This window comes from Lemur catta, chromosome 8, assembly GCF_020740605.2.
Source record: "Lemur catta isolate mLemCat1 chromosome 8, mLemCat1.pri, whole genome shotgun sequence".
Taxonomy (NCBI): domain Eukaryota; kingdom Metazoa; phylum Chordata; class Mammalia; order Primates; family Lemuridae; genus Lemur; species Lemur catta.
In genome coordinates this window covers 92,419,104-92,437,097 of record NC_059135.1, presented here as the reverse complement: position 1 = coordinate 92,437,097, position 17,994 = coordinate 92,419,104, and positions in this window count along the sequence as shown.

Genomic DNA, 17,994 nt, shown 5'->3' with positions numbered 1-17,994 from the left:
CTCAGCCTGGGCCGTGGAGATAGGTGTCAGCAGAGGCTTAGGGGCAGGCAGGTCACCGCCCAGCACAGCCAGGGGTGGGGGTCACTGGCCTCAGGGTCTGCTATAAACACACTGGGATCAGAGGTGGAGATAAGCCCTGCCTCCAGGGCTGGGCATGGGTTTCAACCTGCCCCGTTCTCGGTCTCCTTGACCTTGGCCCTCAACGGGAGGCGAGGGGAGGGGAGTGACATTTGCTGGAGTCCCTCCTGTGGCAAGCCCTGTGCTACATTGAGATCACCCCCCTTCAGTCCCCACTGAGACCCTGCAAAATGAGTGGGGATTGGCCCCATTTTTCAGATGAGGATGTAACTTGCTCAGCATTACCCAGTGAGGACGCGGCAGATCCCAGAGGAGCCAGGTCCCACTGACTCCAGATCTTCTGCTCCCTTTGCCTCCCTAGGTGGAGAAGGCCTGTGGGCAGTGGCATGCACACCTTTGGTGACCCTCTTAGTTCGAGGACTGGGGCCAGCTTGCTGTGAGGGCCCAGCAGGGGCCATCCATGCAGTCTGACTGGAGAGCCTTTCTCTCAAACACTCCTCCCCATGTACCACAGCCTGCCCAGGGGAGATCCCACCAGCCGCCCCCAGTGCCTCGGTATGTCTACCTGAGATCCGCACGGCAGGGAAGCAGGTCTGTGGAATGCCGGGTCAGTCATGGGGAGTCTGGTTCTACCTGGCATACTACCTGATTTTGTGGACATGCACACAAGAGGGACATCATAACAGAGCCGTCTTTATTAGTTTTTTTAAAAAAAGTTTTGTAGAGATGGAGTCTCGCTGTGTTGCCCGGGCTGGTCTTGAACTCCTGGCTTCAAGGGAGCTCCCCACCTCGGCCCCCAAAGTGCTGGCATTACAGGTGTGAGCCACCGTGCCTGACTCAGAGCTGTCCTCAGACATTTGCAGTCAGACCCTCCGAAAGGAAAAGAAGGGATGTTAGAGACAGGAAGGCAGACTACTGATAGCCAGTTCCAAGAGGAAATATACCTCCGGGTGGGAAAAGGTCTTCCTTATCCTGTGTGATTATCTAAACCCATACCTCCTCTGAGAAGCCATCAGGAAATGGCTCTCCTCCTGCCTCCCCCGGCCCCACGGCAAGGAATCCCAGGTGGGCAATGGATGCCAGCAGCCCCTGACCCCTCTCCTCCCCATCCCACATGAACCATGGGTACCCCGGGCACCCTGGTCTGGGAATCAGGAAACCTGGCCATGCCCTGCCCCCATGGCTGACCGACTCATAAAATCTCTTGTTACTGGGCCTCCCAGTCCTGCCAGCTTGAGATGTCTGAGATCTTAGAACTTCCCCCCGCTGCTTTGAGAGTTGCTGGGAACAGGTCCTGTACACAGGCTGGGGGCCCTGAAAGGCACTTCAGGAGATGGGGCTGGGAGGGAGGGGGCAGGTGACGAGAGGCCTGGTTTGTCTTTGGTGAGAAGCGAGGCTTTATCACACTGGCACTGGGAGCCCAGGAAGATTTTAGGAGGCATGCCTGTCTGTGTGATGGTAATAGCTAACATTTTTTGAGTGCTTGCTACATACTAGCTGCTGTTCAAAGCATTTGGACTGTATTAACTCATTTAATCCTCATAGTACATTTTCCCCATTTTTGAATAGAGAAACTGAGGCAGGAGGAGGTTAAGTCATGTCTGCTGTGACATAGCTCAGAAAGTGGCAGAGGCTGGGGATGGTGGCTCATGCCTGTAACCCTAGCACTCTGGGAGGCTGAGGCGGGAGGATCGCTGGAGGTCAGGAGTTCAAGACCAGCCTGAGCAAGAGTGAGACCCCGTCTCTACTAAAAATAGAAAGAAATTATCTGGACAACTAAAAATATATATAGAAAAAAGTTAGCCAGGCATGGTGGCGCATGCTTGTAGTCCCAACTACTCGGGAGGCTGAGGCAGTAGCATTGTTTAAGCCCAGGAGTTTGAGGTTGCTGTGAGCTAGGCTGACGCCACGGCACTCTACCCTGGGCCACACAGTGAGACTGTCTCAAAAAAAAAAAAGTGGCAGAGCCAGGATTCGAACCTGCAGGTCTTTTTTGGTGCTCACCCCTCCATATATATCCCTGTTGTCTGTTTGCCCCTATTCATTTCAGAAGAGCTTCTCTCCCTGGTCGCCGTACAGAGGCTGGATCAAAAAAGGAAGATGCCAGTCTGGGCTTAATCGGCAAGTGGCAGACGGAGTCTCCAGGCTATATTTTGAAGTCTACTTAGGGGACACACTAAGTCTTGTGTGTTGGAAGCCTGTTGCCCAGGCCCGGAGGCTGCACATTTAATCAAAGGGTGCAGAACAAGTGCCCACAGCAGGCCTCCAGCTGGGGCTGGAAAGTCTGCAGACAGGCAGTTTAGCCAGGGTCCTGGTCTTACCAGCCAAGACCAGGAAGGGAAGTGACTGCAAGACCTGTAGCCCACCTACTGACTTTGCCACCTAGAAAGAACAAGGCTTTTGAAGTTATCAGGACCTAGGTTTACTCTTGAGCCTCAGTTTTCTTATCTGTAAAATGGGAATGGTAATACCAGGGAGAGTAAGCCAGGTGCAGACAGTACAATGCAGCCCTTGAACACACTGAATTCCTCGCCTCCCCTCACCTTGGCTCCTTGTCCTTCTTCACCACAATCAATTCTCTGGATGTCAGACGCTGGGGGTGATGGAAGGAGCATGCCAGGAAGCAGGGTGCACTCTGTCACTCAGCCTCAGCCTTGCTGGGGGGCCTGATTTGGGTGGTTGCGAGGCCCAGCCTTCCCTCAGCTCTCTCATTGCATTTCACACTCTTCCCTGCAGCCCCAGAAACCCTCATCCTCCTAGAAAGCACCTCTCTCTCCACCTCTCTGCTCCAGGCCCGTGTGGCCACTCTGACTCCTTGGGACACCAGCTCTGCCAGACCCTCCTCTCCTTGGGCCTCCGTCTCGAACAGTCTGAGGAGTCAGAAGTCGCTCATACCTGGTGTATAGGTGACGTCAGGGTGAAGTATGGGGAAGATTTTTTTAGATTTTTTAAAATTGACATAGCATAGTTGTATACATTTTGGGGGCACATGTGATATTTTGATACATGTATATACTGTACAATGGTCAAATCAGTGTTATTGGGCTATCTGTCACCTCAAACATTGACCTTTTCTTTGTGTTAAGAACATCACAATTCTTCTCCTGTAGCTATTTTGAAATATACAAGTTATTATTAAGTGATTTATAACAATTAATAATCTTCCTACCACACTATTAAATGGGAAAAATCCTAACCTGATTAAATTAGGGTCCACTGAGTGGGAGAGGTTAGGGGTGCCAGGCCCCGCGCCTTCCCCAGTTAACAGGAACTAGTAATGGGAACTACCAAAGGCAGCGGGCAGCAGTCTGGGAGTGGGTTCAGGGAAAGCATGGGGCAGCCCCAGGGGAGATATTTTCCGCTGGGGGTGAAGAGGGGCTTTGGGTACCTTCTTGTCATCTTGCCCAGGAGGCCACATCTTTACTGGTGCCCCCTTCCTGGAACACAGAGCTGCCTGAATGCAATAACTGACTATAAGACACACTAGGACTGCAGCATTTATGCAGATGTATGCAAATAACATGTAAATGTAGCTGGCCTTAGGCTGGGTGCCCTGGGATGGCAGCTGGTTGGGGAGGGGTGCCCCCCCTTTTTTACTTCTGACTTTGCCTTAAGCCTCAGAGGGCCTCACAGGGAGAGGCCACCGCCTTCCCTCCACACAGTCCCTTCTCAGTGGGCCTCAGCAGGAGACAGCAAGCAACTATGGTGTGCCAGCGTGGGTAGGTCCCACTGTGCAGGAAGTGGGGCCACCAGAAAGATTCCAGGCACATGGGCACCAAGGGACATGAGAGAGAAGGATTTCAGGCACAGGCATGGGCTTCGCATAGACTATTGTGTTGGGGACAATGTCCTCATTCCATAGAAAAGAACAGCTTAAGGTTGGGTATGGTGGCTCATACCCGCAATCCTAGCACTCTGGGAGGCTGAGGTGGGAGGATCACTTGAGGCCATGAGTTCAAGATGAGCCTGGGCAATGTATCGAGACCCCAAGTCTCTAAAAAAAATTTAAAAATTAGCTGGGTATGGTGGTACACACCTGTAGTCTCAGCTAGGCAGGAGGCTGAGGTGGGACGATTGCTTGAGCCCAGGAGTTCAAGGTTACAATGAACTATGATCGCCCCACTACACTCCAGCCTGGGCAACAAAGTGAGACCCTGTCTCAACCCCAGCCCCCCAAACACACACACACAGGCACGTGTGCGCGCATACACAAAGAAGAAAAGGACAGCCTGGAGAGAGGCAGTGGATTTCCTCATCTCACACTGGAATCCCATCCAAGGCTGCCTGACTCTGATTCCACGCCGCCTTCCCCATGCCACTGCCTATGATGCTGTGCCACCTGATCAATAAGTAGTGTGCCTTGTGTGTGTGTATACTTGTGGGCATGGGGTCACCTAGGGCTCCAGACCCCGCCAATCCCCTGCACCCCTGCAGTGGGCCCGGGCCCCTAACATGGTGGCACTGGGGCGGCTCTCCATCCCCAGCCCTGGGGCCTGGCTCATCTTTAAGGTACTTAGAGTCTATTTCAGCCACGGGGGTCTTTGTTGCTCTTTTCTTAAGTCAGCCTTGTCCAGGCCACACCACACTCTGTGGCTGGTTGGGGGTGGGGTTTTCTTGGTGTACGGAATGAGTTCTCTTAGCTAGTCATCTAGGGAAGAAGTTGATCCTAGGTGGGAGATTAGGAGTGCCTTAGGCTTGGGAAGGGAGGTCCCCTTTGGCCCTGGAGGTACCAAATGCTCAGGTATGGAGTGGGTAAGAATTCCAGCTGGTGGGGGTTGAGCTGCAACCTTCCTCGGCAGCATGTGCTTGGGAACTCAACTGCATCCCAAGGGACAGGGACACAACTCTTCACTGCCCCAGGCTATCACACAGGGAGCACGTACAGTCATGGGTAAAATGAGATGCCAAGCCCCACGTCCTTGGTAGAGGGCAAACAGAAGCCATGGCAATGTGGGGAGTTGGCCGTGGGCCACTGTGGGGCACAGGACAGTGCTGGGCTTCCTGCCCAGGCTGGGCAGGGGTGAGGGAGGCCAGCACTTAGGCAGGGATGGAGCTGGCGTTTCCTGGGGTCATTAGCAGGCGAGTGGCTGCTGAAAAATTAACCCTCTGGTATGAACTTCTGGGGAGGAGCCCCCCTCAGGAGCCCACATGCATGGTGGGGACCGAGTGGGGGGCACGGGGCTGCAGGGCCTGGTCTGCCTTTTGGAAAAGGGGATCGAGGAGAAAAATCAGGAGCCTGCCCCCCACAGACTTCCCCAGAGTGAGTTTGGGGGCAAGCCTGAGGCCTGGGGCGCCTCTCCCATGAACCCCACTTGAGCCTCAGGTCCAGGAAGCATCTCTGACCCTTAGGGTCTCCCACCTGGCACATGCTCTGAAGACAGCCCGCTCCCCTGCCAGGGTGCAGAGAATGATACCCCAAAGTGTAGTGCTTGGGCACAGTGGGCACGCGGGATTAAAAGAAAATGGAAGGCCTTAGAAGCTGCCTCAGAACCAAGAATTTTCTAACCTTCACTTATTTATGGCCCCCCTCCACCCAGCCAAGTGCAGGGAGGGAGTCCTCCTGTAATTTCCTTATCTGACTAAGGAAACTTTTTTGCAAAAGAAATGCAATTGTCTTAAGACTCCCTCCCTAGGAATCTTATCAAATAACCAGGAAAGATTACCTACCAGAGAAGAGAAAAAATTAAAACCCATCACCACACTTGGACAGACTTTTCATCTGTGCTTCTGAGGGTGGCTTTGGGCAATTACCTAGGAGACTTTATCCACATAAGACGACATTGCTGGGCACGGTGCTCTTGCCTGTAATCCCAGCTGCTCAGGAGGCTGCGGTGGGAGGACTAGGGTGGTTCCACCACACTCCAGCCTGGGTAACAGTGAGACCCCATCTCTAAAAAATAAAATAAAAATACATTTTTTTTGGACGCGGTGAGCATTGTAGAGGGGAAGGGCATGCCTCTAATCCTCGCTTGGGTGAGGCAGAGTCATAAAATGTAACCAAAATGTTTGCACCCTCACAATATCCTGAAATAAAAATAAATTAAAAAATACATTTTTTAAAAAGGGTTTTTTTGAGGGAGCCATAAGATCTGAGAGCATGCACCCCATCAAAGGAGGCCCTGAACCTTGGTTCACAGAGCAGCTTTGCCCCTCACCTTCCCATACCTTGTGCGTGGAGGCCATTTAGTTTCCTAAGAGAATCGTTTACAAGGGAATGTCTGCCTCCTGGGGCCATTCAATTCCCGTGAGATTATTTACTACTGCTCAGAATTGCCTACATCCCACTCCCTCTGCCTGTGAGAGGTCCTACTGATGATGCTTCAGCCACCTGGCCCTCCTTTGAGTCTCACAGTCTGCGCTGCTCCCATGCTTATGCACATTAGTAAATTTGCATGCCTTTTTCTCCTATTCATTAGCCTATTGTCCGTTCATTTTAAACGAAACTTCAGGGGGCAGAGCGGAAGCATCCGCTCCACCGCTCCACCCCAGTCAGCCCCAAAAGGCTCTTTCTCGAGGCAGCAGCCTCACCTTAAACACTGTGAGCAGAGGCAGGAGAGAGTGCTGGCACGAGGGGCTGTGAGGACTCCGCATCTGTGAGCTGGCTGTCCCGCTGCCTGCAGAGCAGTGCCCTGTGCCGGGAGCTCACGGGCATCATCCCTGGCGTCTTCAGCGCTCTTGTAGGAAGACTCCACATGCCCATCTCTCAGTTGAGAGCACTGATCCTCCAGCACTGAGAATCAAACACCAATGGATGGTGCTTTATGAATAGTCAAGCGCGGGAAAGTATTGAGTGTGCACCCGGCCTCAACCCCTCTCTCGCTGCGGGAGAAAGTGGCGCTTGAATTGAGGAGTTTGTTCCAGGCTCAAGATCTCTCCCTTCGGCTGGCAAATACTCATGTTTGAAAGCCTTTGTTGGGTGGTTGGTTTGTCAAATGCGTATAAGGCAATGGCATTCAAGCTTTTTCACATTAGCACACCTATCCCCATACACATGTAATCAAATCTAGGTTATACACTCACAACTGAAACAAAGTTGTTAGGAGACAAAACTTATAATGTATAATAACATCTGATTCTTTTTTTTTTTTTTTTATTTCAGCTCATCATGGGGGTACATAAGTTCAGGTCATATACATTGTCCATGTCCCGCCCATCCCCCCGAGTCAGAGTCCCAGGCGCGTCCGTTCTCATTCTCCAGACAGTGCGCCTGGCACTCATCATATAGTCATACCTCCATCCCCTCCCCCCCCCCACCTCCCCGGGTCTGCACCTTCAAGCATGACCATTCCCCAGAGGGTGTGCAACGCACTCGTCATGTAGGCATACACCCATCCCCTCCCCCCACCCCCCATCCCAGTCTGATATCCAATTGGTATCCTTCCCTGATGTACATTTAGGTGATGATCAGGGAAACCAGTTTTCTGGTGAGTACATGTGATGCTTGTTTTTCCATTCTTTGGATACTTCATTTAATATAATGGGTTCCAGCTCTCTCCAGGAGAACCAAAAAATTTTCGCATACTACACATCAGATAAAAGACTGATAACAAGAATCTATTTAGAACTCAGGAAAATCAGCAAGAAAAAAATCAAACAATCCTATCAAAAAATGGGCAAATGACATGAATAGAAATTTTTCAAAAGAAGACATAAGAATGGCCAAAAAACGTATCAAAAAATGCTCAACATCCCTAATCATCAGGGAAATGCAAATCAAAACCACAATGAGATACCACTTAACTCCGGTGAGAATGGCCTTTATCAAAAAATCCCAAAACAACACATGTTGGCGTGGATGCGGAGAGACAGGAACACTCATACACTGCTGGTGGGAATGCAAACTAGTGGAACCCCTATGGAAAGCAATATGGAGATACCTTAAACAGATTCAAGTAGACGTACCATTTGATCCAGCAATCCCATTATTGGGCATCTACCCAGAAGAACAAAAGTCATTCTTTAACAAAGACACCTGTACCCGAATGTTTATAGCAGCACAATTCACAATCGCAAAGATGTGGAAACAACCCAAGTGCCCATCAATCCACGAATAGATTAGTAAACTGTGGTATATGTATACCATGGAGTACTACTCAGCTATAAGAAATAACGATGATTTTTTTAAAATTTATTCTATCCCACTGCATTCTTTTTCATTAAAGGAAAAGCTTATTGACCCAACCCTCTAATAAAGCTGCAAATCAAAGTTTGCGAACACTGGCTGTCAGGATATGGCGTCACTGAGCACACCCTGGTTACTGTGGCGGTGGGTGGGCTGTAGCTTGAAGTGGGAAACACAGCTGGAGACTGTCTGGCCACACACCCTCTCTGAGCACATATGCTGAGGGTGTGGCTGGGGTCCAGGATCCCCTCTGCATCCTGCAGGGACCCAGGATCCCCCACAAGGCTGGAGTGCCTTTGACTCAGTCAGCCTCTCTGTTCCTACTTCCTTGTCTGAGCACTGAGAGGGCTGTAGCAGATTCCAGCCTGGACATTCTGGCATTGTCCCAACTTGGACTTGACTTCCTTCTCCCTTAACCTTCCCCACTTTTCTTCCTAGCCTGTACAATCCTGCCCAGTTAGAGGCCAGGGCCACGTGTGGATGAGCCAGAAGACGCTGAGGAGGTGGCAGTGCTGCAGGGAGCTGGCAAAGACCAGTGGGGGCAGCGGAGGTGAGAGGATGACTGGGGGGACAGACAGCCTTGCTCTTGCTGCTCCCTGCTGCAGAGGAGAGGCCACCACGCTACTGCTCTGCCCCTCCTTGCTGCGCCTTCTCCAACCCGGGGTGTCTGCACCAGACACAGCACAATTTACACGACTGTCAGTGGCAGCCCAAGCTTTGATGCCAGCTACCTCATGCCGCTCAGAGCCCTTGACTGCTTAGCGGGCCAGCCCAGCTCTTTCATACTGGTACAGGGAGATGCTTCTTTAATAAACAGGAATATAATATTAATTTTAAAAGGCAGGCTGCAAGTCGAGCCACTTGGGCTGGGAGGAAGACAGACTCCTCTCAGAGAGGCAGAGACCTGCTCCTCTGGGACGATGCTTTTAAGGAGCCATGAAAGGCACACTCCCCTTGAACCCCTCACCCCACACCTGGGCCAGAGCCACCGGACACGCGGGATTGTAAAAGATCCTGAATTTTAAAATAACAGGGATTTTGTTCTGGAGAGAGAGGGGTCTCTGCAACAGGGTGGGATCTAGGAGCTGCTTTCTAGAAAGCTGTTTCCAGCCGCGTGTGCCGATTATGCACCAACGATTCCAGACCTCAGTGAGCTGCTGTCTTGAGCACCTGCCTTGATGTTGGCAGGTTGGGGGGCCAGAGGAGAGAGCAGGCTGTGTCCGTGCCAGGGCCAGGGCCAGGGAGACTGAGGCCGTCTGAGAGAAATCCCCCTGCGTGGTTATTTCTGCCCTTGTATTCCCTCCTCCTCATTCCCTGTTAGGAGCTCTCTCCCCTACGTGGGCTCTCACTCACACCCCGAAGTCCTACTTGGCTGGGGCCCACAGCTCCAGCCGTGCCCCCTCCTGCCTTCTCTGGCACAGGCTCAAGTCCCCAGGGCATGAGTCCCCGCCTGGAGTCCCACCAAGAGCAGAGCCACAGCCTGGGTGTGCACATGCTAGCAGTTTATTTGGGACGAGAGGTCAGGGAGGAGAGCGAGGGGCCGGGGCAGTGACATGGAGGAGGGGAGGTCAAGACGGTATGTTGCAGAGCTGACCTCTGTCCCATGGGAGGCTTCTGGGGAGTGTGTACGTTCCTGCCTCCCACCCCGCACTCGGCATGCCCACCCCCATGACCAAGGGCTGCAAGAGTCACTGATTGTCCTGCGCTCCTGAGCTGAGCATGTGACCGGCATCAGTGTGGGAGAAGCCCTGGGGCCGCAGAGGGACCACCCGCAGGGCCGAGGGCAGAGGGTGGCTGAGGGCTGCACATCTGATACAGCAAGTGTGGACCCAGATGCTGACTCACAGGCACCTGGTGGGTGTCGGCACAATCCCTGCCCTCAGGCACATTGTTATCCAGCTGGGGGAAAAGCCTGGATGTGCCAAACAATCGGTGAGGCCACGGGACCTTACATAATCCTGTTTCACAACCACTTATCGAGGCACGAGGATGTCAGCTGGAAAGAACGTCAAGGATACTCTTGTTAATTCCAGTCCAACCTTCTCACTTAGAGATGAGAAAATCGAGATCCATTTATTCTTTCAATAGCCATGCCCATTTTATTACAGTGAACAGGGAGAGAAGTTAAGTGACTGCTGAAGGTGGCCCGTTAGGTCCTAGAGGGGTTGGTGAGTGTGGGTGGGCGGGCAGGGGCAGGGTGGGACTGCCCAACACCTTCCCCACCGTACGGTACCACCTGGGGGTGAGTGCTCATTATTCTGGACACATCTAGGAAGACCTGGGGACCTTGCTAGCATCTTCGCCCATCTCCTTCAATTATTGATGGGTATTGATCTGCAAATACATGTGTAAATGCAAAAGGCGAGGGCTCTCTCTAAAGAACAAGCATCAATTCTTACAGAATTTGGAGTCCTGCTGTAACATGAACACTCTCTCCCTTACTCACACTGCTGGTTTTATCTCGTTAACCTTGGGAAATTCACCTTTCCTCCCTCTGGGCCTCAGTTTCCCATGATGTGTAACCCCACTAGAGTCTTGCAGGAAGGTGCGCTTGATGGCTGACGGATTGGCTGAATGCACGGACCAGCTCGGGGGGCCAACAGGGGAAGCAGCCTTAGAAATCTTACCCAATCTCCTCTACTGAAGGTGGAGAAACTGAGGCACACAGAGAAGAAATGTTACACCCACAAGCAAATGAAGGAGGCAGATGCTTGACTAACAGCAGGCGACAAGTGTTACAGCAGAGGTGTGCACCCACGGGAGAGGCAGGGTGAAGTCTGTCCGTGGTGCTTCGGGTGATGGGAATCGGGCTAAAGACAGCCTTAAATTCCGCGGACGACACAGAGGTTCTGACAGCATCATGTCCTCTTCCCCTCCCCCTTCAGTGATGATCAGACTTGTGCCCCCACTGACCTGGACTCTGCCCGCCTGGAGCAGGACACAGGCCCCTTGCGGAATCTGGAGGGGCTGAAGGGACACAGGTGGGAACCACAGGCAGCTGGAGAGACAGCCGAGGTCACGGGACACCGCGGCCATCGCTGTGGACACCAGATGCCACCACTGGCCCTGCTGCCTCTGCTGCTGGGGCAGGGATGCCACCTTGGCCAGCAGGAATTCTGACCTGCGCTGCTTCTTGATGTCACTCACTCTAGACCTGAATCCTTGGTGGGAGCACCCGACCCTCTGAACCTGGGGCATCTGCCTGCTTCCCAGCTGCCCAGGCCGAGGCCAGGGCCTTTTAAGCTGTCCTGGAGGAGGCAGGGCCTACCCCTCCCCGGGACTCCCCAGTGGCCCATTCCTGAAACATGAGGAGGTAGGCCAGGTACTGGGTCCATCCTACTGTATAATCTGTGCCCACCCTGTAGGATGTGGTCCTGACCTCAGCGAGCTCACAGACATCATAAGACAGCTTGAGACTGAGGACCCAGGAGACCCCAGCCCAGCCCAGGGCATCCTCTTTCCTCCAGGAGTGCTGGAAAGGTGAGGGCAGCTTCTCCCTCCCTGCCACCCCAGAGAGCCCCTCAGTGGACGTTGTGGCCACTGTGCCCCAGGGCATCCAAAAGAGGCCAGGCCCAAGAAGAGCTTCATCGGGAGGGAACGATGACGCTACAAAGTGGCTGGTGCTCACTCCACCCACAGACTGCTGTGAGCCACCAAGGACCCAGAGAACACGAGGGGACAGAATGGTAAGTGCGGTCCCCTCCCTCCTGTTTCCATAAGCTGCACTCCAGAAGCAACAGTACAAGGCAGAATGCCCATCACCACTAAACGGAGCGCCATCGGGGCTGGAGTTTGGCATAGACCACCGCTGTGCAAATTACTAACTTTGCAGGGCTAGCCTGGGGCTGCAGTTAGATGCAAACTCTGATTCAGTAGCTCTGAGGTGGGCCTGAGGGTCTGCATTTCCAAGTTCGCAGGTAGTCCTGCTGGTCCTTGGGTGTCCCTGTGGGTAGCATCAGTGTACGCATGGAGGGCCGGAGGAGACTAGAGGGGCATGAGCAGGGCAGGCGCTGAAGCAGGGAGGCTGGGAGCAGGGAGGTTGGGCCCCTGCCCTCTCGCTCTTTCTCCCTTCGCCTTCTGCACTCAGCCTCTTGTCCAGCCACTCCTCTCCCTGGAACGGCCTTCCCAGCCTCTTGCTTTATGCACAGTGCCGGGGAGAGAATGGGAAGACACAGAGCCAGGCCAAGGCCAAGGTCAGCCTGGCTCTCTCATGCTGGCATGTTACAATGAAACCCAAGCAGTCTGAGAATTCTAAATCCTAACGTCACCTCCCACTTGTATCCTTACCTCAGTTGCCTCAAATGTCAGGGTGGATTTGTCCCATCCCTGTGCAAGGCCATCACTCTGTGTGCACAGCTGTCCACCTGGCCTAGTGGGAGGTCAGCCCTGCTTCTCCCTGCCTCTCTGGTGCCTGCACAAGTGTGTTGAACAGTGGTTTTTTTATGTTTGTTTGTTTTTTGAGACAGAGTCTTGCTGTGTTGCCCGGGCTAGAGTGCCATGGTGTCAGGCTAGCTCACAGCAACCTCAAACTCCTGGGCTCACGCAATCCTTCTGCCTCACCCTCCCGAGTAGTTGGGACTACAGGCATGTGCCACCGTGCCCGGCTAATTTTTTCTATATATTTTTAGTTGTTCCGCTAATTTCTTTCTATTTTTAGTAGAGACGAGGTCTCACTCTTGCTCAGGCTGGTCTTGAACTCCTGATCTTGAGCAATCCTCCTGTCTTGGCCTCCCAGAGTGCTAGGATTACACGCATGAGCCACCATGCCTGGCCAAGAACAGAGGATTTTTTGTATGCCTGAATGATGAAAGTCAGTCTGATAGGATAGATCACACTTAAGTCACTTCTAGTGAGGTTTGCATTTTTAAAGAGCTTCTAAGAAGAAACAATGTTCAATCCAAGATTTTAACCTTGTGATTTTCCATAGGCAAAATGTCAGATGCCATGGGACCTGGCTGGGTGAGTGAGGATATTAATTTTTAAAATTAATAATATTAAAATTGATTATTTGATTAAGCATAAGTAACACATGCACATGATACACAAAATTCAAAATGTACAACATGAGAAGAGTTTCTCTACTCTTGTCTCCCAGCCTCCATGGTCCCTCCCTGCAAGCGACCCCTGGGACTCATTCTTACAGATCCTTCCAGGGTTGGTCTATACTACGCTAAGACCATTGCAAATGGTAGTAAATGATTCACAACGATCTGTACCTCGTTCCCCTCTTAAGCAATATATCCTGGGGAATGTTCCATATCAGGACATGCAGCACTCTTATTCTTTCTGATGGCTGCAGAGTATCAGAGAGACTGAGAGAGAGTTGGATGGTTTCCATGAACTGTTTTTACAAACACTGTTTATGGTTTTTTAACACATAAGTATGATTGCGTTTGCAGGATGAATTCCTAGGAGTAGAGTGCCTGGATCAAATCGTGTGCACATTAAAAAGGTTGATATTGTCAAATTCTCTTGAGTAGAGGTGGTATCAATGTTCACTCCCAACAGCAACATACAAGAATGAGAGTGTTCCATGCCGGAATTCTCATGTTGTACAGTCTGAATTTTGTGTATCATGTATTTTTAATGGGGTTCAGGGTAGGAAAGGTACAAGTAAGTTTTCCAGGACTCCTGAGAGCCCACCAGCATGGCATTGCCCAGTTCTTGCTGGGGAGATATTTCATAGTTCTCTGACTGTGCTATAAATGTTAATGTTCTGAATGCAAAGTGTTTTGCTGGGGCTTTTCCTTTCTGGTGGGAGAATTGGTCTCAAGGGCCTCGGTGAGCCCTTGGGGCCATGACGGTCAGGGTGAAGGAGAGACGGCAAGAAACTTCCTCTGGCCACATGCTCCCTGGCATTTAGAGCTGATTGGCCCCCTGGCATGCTCATTGCTCAGCCAACAGGAAATAGCAGTGGTCCAAACAGATCACTCTGAAAAAAGCATTGCTGCGTTTGCTCACTGGCCTCATCTGTCAGTTCATCCATCTGTCCGTCCATCCATCCTTCCATCCATCTATCCTTCCATCCCTTCTTTCATGCAACATTTATGAGCTTCTGCTTGGAGAGCTTCGGGGTGAGAGGAAGGGAGAGGAAATACAAAAATGCAAACAGCAAGTAATACTTTGATGTTTTATATGCTATTGTGCAGAAAGGTTGATTATAATAGATCCCATTTATTGCAGACCCACTGGGTGCTGGGCCCTCCATAGGCACCTGGGCTGCAGAAACGGTGAAGAAAGCACCACCTCCCCGCTAAGGAGACGAGGGTCTCCTGGGGAGGAAGGACAGTCAGGCAAAGAGCCAGTCAGGGAAATGTCTTCCGTGCCGTGGGAGCACTGGAGAAAGGGATTAGCTCTTGCTCAGGGTGAAAGGATGTCACATTATTTTATTTGCTTTAAATCAAATTAAATTGGCTGCAAGTCCCCATTTGTCAAGATAAATGAGAAATCTGTATCTGTCAGCGTTCAGACAGGCCTCACCCTGGGCGAGCACTGAGGGACAGCCGTCCCCGGTCTTCTGCTGTCACTGGTTACTCTAAGTTCCTATCCCAGCAGGTGTGTCCCTCTGCTTCCAGGCCCAGCTGCAGCTGGGGGGTCTTCGCGAAGGTTGGGAGCCTCCTGATTTCATGTCAGCCCCCCAGGCACTGTCCTATCTGGGGTTTGCTATCTGTTTAGGAAGCGGCTTGGATGAAAGGTTCCTGCCATTTTAGGAATTTCTAATTTTAGTTTTTAGGCCCTGGGGAAACTTCATATACTTCTTTCCTTGGATTCCAACCCTAACAAACATTAGTGTCTTTTCCTTCTGGGGAAGTCCAGCTCCATCAGCTTCATGAACCCAGACTTTCGCAAACAAGAGCCTCGGCGGTGCCTTGTCTCCATAGGACCTTTGGCAAGTTCTGATTTTAGCTGGCTGAGCAACATGGAACAGGTAACAACCCAGGGAACCAAGTGCTTTATACAGTTTTGGTAACAGGGAGGCAAAAATACTTACGGTAGTGCAGGGGACACTGCTCTGACCCTCTCAGATCCGTGTTACCGTGTCTGTGCCCATCCCTGGGCACTGGGTGCTTTGTGTCTAATGGCCTCCACCTGCCACTCCCTCCAGCCGACCGCGGAGGGCAGCCAGTGTGGCCACGCATGCACGCACACATGGCCGTATGGGCAGGTGGGGGAGCTGGCGTCCTCCTGGGGCACCCCTGAGACTCTGCCTGGCTGGGGCTGGGGCATGACAGCCCAGTTCCCACCACCCAAGTCCGTGTAATTTGTTCCCTTTCCTGTCCTTCTTCCCCCATCCCTTACCTGGTTCTCCTGGGAGCATGTCCTCAATCAGGCTCACCATTGTTCATCTCAGGGTCTGCTTCTAGGGAACCTGCCCTGTGATATCCAGTGAGGACAAAACATAAATTATCGTCAACTTCTGATGCTCCCTCAATGAATGCAATGAATGTGTTGTTGCAAAACACAGTTTCCCAGCACGAGGAGCCCCAGGACCCTCCAGTCTCCTTCGTCTTGATCAGGTTGACCAAATAACCAGTGCCCCAGCAGGGTGTGAGCAGAGACAGTGTCGCAGGGCACAGGTGAGAAAGATGTAATGGTCCCAGCCGACCACAAGCTCAGGGAGTCCCCAGTGCAGCTCAGCTGCCCTTGGTTAAGTATAGGCCCTCAAGGGAGGAAGGTGTGTGGGCAAAGCCTGCGTCCAGGGTAGGGGCAGTAGAATCCCACTTAACCCAGGGACAAGGCCACAGATCCCTGAGGATGTAGGTTTAGCTGGGGGTGTGGTTAAAGAGGGACATTCACAATCTGGATGGAACCTCCAGGTGACCTTGTCCAGGGTGGTGAAGGGGCTAGAAACCAAGGTGTGAGACCCAGGGGATTTGGTCTTCCTAAGGGAAATGAGGACGGCGTGATAGGGCTGTGGGCGCCAAGCTGGGCTTTGAAGGGTGAAAGGAGTTTACTAAGAAGAATGGGGAGAGGCAGCTTAGCCTTTCACTTTCTGTGTGAACTTGAACAAGTTATCTTACCTCTCTAGGCCCTGCAGTCCGTTTATGTCAGGTGGGGACAATAATACTGCTGATTCATAGGGTCCTTGTGCAGTGCAAATAAACTATGCATATGAAGAGCTTAGCACAGGGCCTGGCACGTAGTAAGTGCAGAGAAAATATTAGCCATTATTGGTATATTTGTTTGTGGAGGAGCTGAAGGAAAAAGATTGTCTACTTGACAAACACCTACATGTAGTTCAAGGCCCAGGCTAGAGGGGAAGATCTGATGGCCCCTTATCTCTAGCCAGCCCTCCTGTGGGTGCCCCCGTGTGTGCCCTGCAGTGGATGCCATGGCATGCTGCCAAGACTCCCTTCTGCACAGAGGCGCTCATTTCTCCAGGTGCCTTGGGTGCTGCCTGTTGGTAGAGCAATGGCTGCAGCCCTCTTTGGAATCGCCTTCCCCTGAAGGCAGATGTCTTGCCCAAACACATGCCCTTTCTGGGAGCAGCCCACATTTTGGTGGCCAGGATGGGGGTAAAGGCCAGTCTTCTTGCCTCAATTTGGGACAATTGTGAGGGGCCACCTAGCTTCAGAGCTCCTCCTGGGGTCTCCGTTGGGACTGCATCTCAGTTTACCTTCTCCCTCTGCTCAGTCTTGCTTTCGTCATTCCCTTACAAGTGACAACCTGACCTGAAGCATCTTCTCCACATCTGTCTATTGACTTGTTTACTTCCTCCAAGAAAATCGGGAACTTCTTGAGGACAGGGGCCATGTGTTCTTCTCACCAGTGTCCCCAGCACCCAGCACAGAATGACACAACACCAGAGTAGTCCCCAGGAGAAAGTGTCTGGATGCGAGGGGTGGCTTCCAGGTGGAGGTGGCTGCTGAGCTGAGTCTGGGGCAGTCCTGTGTTTACTCACTTGACTGGATAGCAAAGCCCAGAGGGCTCGGCTTGGGTGAGGGGCTCCAGGGCTTGTTCCCCTGAAGAGGGGCAATGATGAGCTCCCAAAGCCTCCAAGGGCACGCCCCAAGCACCAGCAAGGACGAGAATATGCAGAAGTGTGGGCAGCTGGCTCCGTCAGTGCAGAGTCCGGCAGAGCCGACCCTGGAGTCTCCAGCCTGAGCGGGTGGGCAAACTGGGGCACAATGACCCAGGACACAGCTTCTGGTGGAGGGAGTGTGGGAGGAGGTGTGAAGCCTTTGCAAACACACATCTGTAGCCGAGAAGTTCCGCGAGGGCTGGATGCACAGACGTGACGGGCATGGGGCAGAGATCAGAGTTGAAAGCACAGGAAGCCGGCTGGAGTGTGTGGAATGAGAGGAGAGGAAGGCTGAGGACCCAAGCTGGGAGCAGGGAGAGGGGAGAGAGACAGAGGACGAGAGCCGAGGAGGCCCAGCAGTCAGGAGCGCTAGGCCGGGAGGGAAGGCTCACTGGGGTCAAACGCCACGTGGCGGCCAAGGAGGCCGAGGTCCAGAGGAACCCCTGGGCTTGGTTTGGGGTTGCCCTTGGTGGGCTTTGTGGGGTTAGCTAGCATGGGGCAGAGAGCACAGGCTTCAGAATCTGGGCGGGGTTCGGGTTGTAGCTCTTTCACTTGCTGCCTGTGTGGCCTTGCAGGAATCATCCAACCTCTCTGGCCTCTGTGGTTGTCGCAGGGACTAAAGGACACAATACTTGGAAAATCACTTGGCACAGCGCTTTCCACCTTGCCACGGGAGTGCCAGGGCCAGCAGCAGGTGCCACTGCAGGGGAGAGCAGCCCTGTGGAGGGGAGGGCGAAGGGCCAGAGTGAGAAGGGCTTTGTAAGGCTGGGGC